A 7,220-nucleotide genomic window follows, 5' to 3' on the forward strand; every position below is an offset into this window, starting at 1 on the left:
AACCTGAATCCTCATATAACCAATTACTATTTTGATTTTTATGGCTCTTGTAATGATTGCCATTAGCCCAGGCGCACTGGCCTTCAGTAAACAGACCACTAAATGTGTTCTGCTTACACTAAACAGATCTGTTGTACTGGACTAGGCCATATAAAGAGATTAATCGTACTGCTAATAGTGGACATCAGACCCGGCACCATCACTCCTGCAGGAGCGCTGACCTCAGCAGTGTCCGTACTGAGAGTCAACTTCTTTTATAAACGCCACTAATGTGTCAAATCCACTGACAGGATTGGCCCTTCTGGTTAATTTTTTTTCTTTTTCCTGTCCTGCACAGACATGCTGCGGAGTGACATCCTGACTCTATTTGGCTGGCCCTGCATAATTTAAAACCTCCTGTTCCCCTGCGAGAACCTTCACTGACATGTTGCAACCTTCCTTCAACGCTCGTCTCTCCTCGCAACTGCTTTGTTCCGAAACGTTGCACTCAAATGAGCATTTCTGTCCTAATGCCGATGTCCTTGTTGCACTGGCTGCTTCAAGTGCATGTCAATATTCAATCCATAACGTCACTTAAAAGATGAGACAATCACATGGAACAGAAAATCGCGTCAGCATCTTTCCTCATCTCTCTCTCTCTCTCTCTCTCTCTCTCTCTCTCTCTCTCGTTGGCATGCAGCACTCTGTGTGTGCATTACTCTGCCTGAACTTTCATCCACTGCTCTTCGCCTACAAAATCGATGGGATGTAATTTTTCAGAAGCTCTAAAGAGGTTGAGAGTAAATCGTGTGTGTGTGGATTGGGGTGTCCTGAACGAACTACGTATTCACTGTAAAAAAATAAATTTCTTTTCCAGTAAATGAAACAAATAATCATATTTAAACGTATCATGTTTATAATCATATTTATATATATTTTAATATTAAAATACATATTAAAATAAATATAAATATTATTATAAACATTATATATATATATATATATATATATATATATATATATATATTATCTGAAATAATGCAAATTGAAAAAGATTGAAAAGAGATTAGATAGATTTTTAATGGAAATCACACAAAAAAAGCAGTATTTTTTACAACCAGTCAGAAAACAATTGTATTTTTTGAAAGTAAAAGATCAATCTAATTAAAATCTAGGTCACATCTAACCATCTACCTGACGGGCATAACATCAGGTTAGGGACTACGGCGGTAGGATTTAGGATTTTTGGATAAACCCAAACAAGATCTGTCGATATGCCAGCTAGACGTACCAGCTGCAACCCGCTTCAAAGGCTCCGGATGAGATGTTTTATTCCTCCGGTCCCAAAGCCCCCAAAGACACGTGGAACAGCGCAGTGCTTCTGTAATGCTTGAGATGACCTTCAGAGGCCGTTCTAATAAAAGAAAAGAGAAAAAAGACATAAAGAGCCTGCCAGGCTTCTGTAAGTTGTCTGGAACAAGATCACAATGACTTTAATTCTCTAAATGTCCCGCTACCTTCACCTGATCAGAATGACACCTGTCTTAGTTACCTGCCATGGCTTCAATTATGGATCTTCCACGAAAAAATGAACTTCCCTATGTAGTGTGCAGAACATGAGGTGGATCATCCTAAGGAAACAGCGCCATTTTTGACCATATTATATATTGATATATTTATTTAAAAACAAACTAACAAACAAACAGACACTGCAAAAGAAATGTAAAAATTAAATATACATTTCATTTTTAAATAATTATTTTCATCAGTATAACGGCGAATTTGCTTGTCCACATTCATTGTCGTTACTGGGTTATATTTAATTTGTAAAACGGAATTCTAACTACCTTTTGCTTTAATAAATGAAACTAATTAAAATATAATTTCAATATGCATTTTTTTTTAAAAAATGCATTAGGCATTTCCTATTTTAAATAAATAAACACATCAAAATAATTTTCCAACCACAGCTGCCACTAGTATTTTCTGAGAATACATCCAGGTAGACACTGCTGAATACAGCTGAATTAAGTGAGGTATCATTATCTGACCTGAGGTTAGAACATTGCAAGTAAATCTGAATCTTGTTGTCTGAATGCGCTTCGTCAGACTTCTACAAGTTTCCAAACAGAACAACCGTGACTAACCACATGACCCGCTCTTTTCAACTTCTCTTGTTCTCTGCACATCTAATTCTACTCTCACTTAGCATGTAACATGGCCTATTTTTCCTTTCATTAAAGGACAATTCCCTCAGGCTCTCACAGTTTTGATTTTCACGGTGCTTCGGATTTTCTCCCACTTTTTTCTTCTATTTTTCACTCAGAACCTATTTTACCTGTTATTTATGAAGCTTCACCTTAAATCAAACGTAATGATGAAACTTCAGGTCATATTTCAAAGGAAGGTTTTAAGGATTGCGAACATCTTGTGTGCCAAATTATTCCAGATGTATGTATCAAAGCCTTTCCTGTACAATAAATGTTTATTGTCTGGAGTTTATATATATATTAAGCGGGATATGTCTGAACATCATTATATAATACACAAAATTTATAGGTTTAAAATGATAAAGTCAGAGCTAATATGGTTCAAAATTTAAAATAAATTAACATTTTATTACTTTTTTAATTTAACAGTTTTAATAATTATTTTCATTTTGTCATACTGAGAAAAAAACTCTAGAATTATCTAAAGCAGTGAAATTCATACATTAAGTGCATCTTAAATTCATCCATGAGATGAAAGAGGCGATATTGTGATGTATTTCTGAGTGAAACAGCTTCTCAAACAAGAAAAATGGAGGGCGGGACTTGATTTTGTTCATCGGGAATTGATTGGATGGTTATGGTTTGCTATTGGTCAATCTCATGTGAGTGACAGGTTGTCCCACCCTCACTCCAATAAACACGTCATCAGAGAAGAGATGTCACTGCACGAGAGAGGGGAAGATATTTTGATTAAAGATTAAGAGTACACGCTATAATGATGTGCACAGATAAATAATTTATAATAAACAGAATAAAAAAAAAAAAACAGAATTGTCAGTTTTGATTTCATGGTGACTTTAAGGGTATGTTTACATGACAATGATGTACTAAACAAATTTTAAAAAATGTTTTCCTTCGCATTTTTCGTGTGCAGATGACAACGTTTTCAAAATGGTCCCGTTCATACGGATCCGCGAAAACACCTAAAAGCTGTATTATGCTGCCAGGCCAGTAGTTGGCGATGTTACTTAGTAAAGAAACACTTAATATGATGTACATGATGTCACCGTTTTCACCAATTGATAGAAATAAGACGATAATGATATCGTTTTCAAAAACTTGCACTTTGAAACCCATTTTCAAAAGTTTGTGTTTTCAGGCCCCCAGAACACCGTTGTCATGTAAATGACCAGCCAAAAAACATAAAAAGTTTTCCGTTTTTAGTTGAAAATGGTGTCGTGTAAACGGCCCCTTACTGTTGGGGACACTGTTTACGCAAGGAATATTTTCTGTCACAAAAGTGTCTGTTTGTTCTTACAGTATGCGTCTACATTGTCCAGTACAGAGCATTTCTGTCAGTGTGTGCAGGTCTGCGGGTGGAGGGATCTGAGTGGCGTCTGTCACTTTGGCCTTTTCAGCTTATAAAGCTCTGGACTGGCAGGCAGGACTGGAGAACAATGCTGACATCAGCGCTGACTGACAGCATAATAGAGCTAAATGCTTTAATGCTAGCATGCTTCCACTGGATTGGGTTTACAACGACAAATGATTGATGCAGAAATTCATGGTGCTTAAGACTCATTTTCCAGCTAAATGTCATCCCATATATACTGCCAAACAACAGCTCAAATTATGATTACTTACGTCTGGCTACGTTCGGAATGGAACTCTACGGAATGAAAATGCTTTCTACTTACGGAATACTGTGCAGTATACCGCCTGGCGCCTACTCTTTTTAAAAATACCATATGAAAAAGTGAAAATTATTGCAATGATAAGCGCTTTGCTAACAAGTTGCTAAAGACTATAACAATTATAATATTTATCAAGCACATAAACTCACATCCTTGTGGTACTTCTTTATCAACTTACATATCTTATTATACTTATAAAATGGATAGAGCACACAGTAGCCTGTGCATACTACTACATACTGCAAAATAAATAAAAGTAGTGTGTTAGCATGCTAATTAGTGTGTAAGTTTTAGCTCAAAACTATGTGACTAACAAACTCCTTTGTGTTATTTATTCTACTAAGTACATATTTAGAGCATTTCATCCTGATCAAGCCCTGAAATGTGGATTTCACCTGCATATCACCATATGCAGTTGAAATGTAAATACTCATATGGTTGAAAGTTATCAACACACTTTATCTCACCTGACACATGTCACAAATGTCGCTGAGATTCATGTTCAGTGTTCACCTTTGATTTAGAGCTCTGATCAAAGCCGATCTGATCCGTGTTTCATCCATGTCAGGGCTTTGGAAGACGGAAAGTGTCTCACTGCAAATAATGAAAAACAACACAAACGTTATTCAACGTAACGTAACAGCTGAAGACATGAGATATATTATTTTTGGACATTTAAATATCGACACAAGGAGCATTCAGTGATATTAACTAACTAAGCCAACTCAGTTCATAATCGGCAGGCAATCAAATTAGCGTAAATGCGAGCTATTTTTCAGTGCACAAATTTAATGAACCTTTAATGTGTGTAAGGAGCCTGTCAGAATAAAATTGATAAATTATGAGACTTCGTCAGTAATTACGTGAGCTCCTGTTGATTCTGGGTTATGAATTCACGATGGATTGAGCTGTTCTTGTAGTACATCATCACGTTCCAGACTTAATTTTTGTCTGCCCTTGAACGAATGCAAATAGCGATATATTAGAGTAAGCAATTAAGAAATGCATAAATAACAGTTTCATTGGTTTAAGAACAAAATTTGTCCAACGCACATTGCTTGCAATGTTCTGCTAGTGTTGTTTGAGCATGCATGTTTTTACCCTGGCACATGAGAAGCTGATTACTGTATTCACTCCAAAAGTATTAATTATCTCTCTTTATTCGAGTCATCGGGCAACTTCCGGAAATCCTCCATATTTTGGGCCTTTCACTACAATCTTCGGACACACACCAGAACATGTCAAACTGGTTAGAAGATTTTATGGAAAACCTCTGTAAAACTGAAATTAATTTGTTGCATGATAATCAAATGTGATTAGGTGAATTAGTGCTTTAGAAAAGGCATCTATACCTGGACTTGAAGTGTTGCCAATTCAGAACGGTCCGTTCCACTGGGTTTTGTGTGGCTTTGGTGAACCTGCAGGATGAAGCAGCAATACCACTCATGCAAACCCAATAAAGTTTGTACCTCTTTCTTCTGCAAATGACATTTACCATGTCAGAGATTGTAGAATCTTTCGAATCAAGTCTTTAGTGCCTTTCTATTTCACATTAGGTTCAGTAAAGAGCTCTACATAGGGTTCTTTCATAGGCCATATGGTTCCTTGGAGATTTAAAATAGTTCTTAATCTTGCATTGTAGGCTGTTGATGTCTAAATCGCAGGTTTTCTAAAGAATAAAAAATAAAAGGAATTTTTTATGGCTTCTTTGTGAGGTACAAAGTCCTTTCCAGAACCTTTACCCTCTCTGTTCTTCAGTGGTGGAACGAGATATCAACCTTCATCTGATCTCTTGAGACCATCAGAACTTTAAAGAAACATCTGAAGACTTAACTAATCCACAACCATGAACAAAGGCAATTCCTAAAATAAACAACCTTTCTATTACTTTAAAATGTTCTACTTTAAAATGGGCGTTGTGTACCGCAAGTATTGTTGACTCTTATGAGAAATTGCTTGAGATGTGTTTAAATGCAAGTCGCTTTTGATGAAAGCATCTGCCAAATGATTAAATGTGTTTCTAAAACGTTTGACCAGACTAGTGCAAACACTCAGTTTCACACAGAGTGGTCTGTCCTGACCACTAATGAGGATCTTCCTCATCCTCTGCGAGAAAGATTCTGAGGGAGAGAGATGAGAGAAGTGTTTCACAAGCTACATGGTTTATGCATTAGCCTAGTGTCTCTGTCTATTTAAAATTTCCCTTGCAGAATCAAACATGCGATCCTCCAGTGGCAGCAGTGACAGACAGAATGCTCACGTTACCTAGGGCTGCTCCAACCAAACAGGGTTTGAAGTCCCAGCGGTCCTTACCACTTTAAAACAGCATAAAACTAAGTGGAGTGTGAGCGCAACATTTACTAACCTCGTCATAGAGTTAGAGAGGCAATGACACTGACAATGTTTTGTTTATGTAGTAGAGCAAATAAAAGATTAAGTCAAGTTCAAAAGTATTAGAATGCTTTCAGTCAATACAAAAAATCCAATCACTGAAAAGCTTGTTGCAACCAAACAGCTGATGGACCCCATTGACTTCCATAGTAGCCTATGTATCTATCAACGGTTTTGAGGATGTCAAAGAAGCCATAATAATGACATTTAAAACTGATTACATGTAATCTGGATTACGTAATCAGATTCCAAAAATGAAGTACTTGCCCTTAGATTACATTTAATACATTTTTAAATACTCATAAGACTAGTTACATTTTTATTGATTACATCGTAAATTATTCATCATTTATTTATTATAGGCCTACTTGATTTATTGAGTAAAAGTCTACTGCTTATATGCGTTCAGAAGGTCTTCCAGTTTTGTGGATTTGCACCGAGACCCACAGCATTTACAGAACTCATTTCACTTTTAAAATGTTTTTTTTCTCAACATTGCATCTGATCACCTCCATATTAATTATTTGAATTATCACTCAGCGAATAATTTAAGTATTATTCTTTGGAAATCAGTTTAACCCCTTGCAGCTCCACCACAATATCGTCTGAGAAAGTGTATTTAATATGCTTCATGTTTTTGATAACAATGGAATATATTTTCTCTTTGTATTTTTACATGTACAAGATTATCCTATTCAATCAATGTGATAAATGAGTTAAGTCAAAAGTAATCTGATTACATTACCTTACAAACTACAATTTTTGCCATTTAATTTGGACTCAGTAGACTCAGATTACTATGAAGTAATCTACCCAGCACTGTGAATAACCCCACTGATCACAGATATTACCTGACTGTGTACTGCCATCTGTCGTCTGGTTCAGGTTACTGCACGAACAGGTCAGCAACAACATTTCAGAATAGTCACATTAACCATCCTTCAAA

At 36.2% G+C, this 7,220-nt stretch overlaps 1 long non-coding RNA gene across 3 annotated transcripts; it reads right to left on the bottom strand.

The window, feature by feature from the left end:
- Positions 1-1,200: 1,200 nt before the first annotated feature.
- On the bottom strand, positions 1,201-5,388 carry LOC307152794. Of its 3 annotated transcripts, none has more exons than XR_013820050.1 (5): positions 5,236-5,388; positions 4,985-5,101; positions 4,747-4,834; positions 4,351-4,477; positions 1,201-1,393 (listed from the first exon to the last, which is right to left on the bottom strand). It is a non-coding gene; the product is annotated as an uncharacterized lncRNA (long non-coding RNA). The 3 variants fall into 3 exon arrangements; XR_013820051.1 differs by having other exon boundaries at positions 4,397-4,477; positions 4,747-4,839; XR_013820052.1 differs by having other exon boundaries at positions 4,747-4,839.
- Between the last annotated feature and the right edge of the window lie 1,832 nt (positions 5,389-7,220).

This window comes from Squalius cephalus (genome assembly GCF_949319135.1).
Source record: "Squalius cephalus genome assembly, chromosome: 24".
Lineage (NCBI taxonomy): Eukaryota > Metazoa > Chordata > Actinopteri > Cypriniformes > Leuciscidae > Squalius > Squalius cephalus.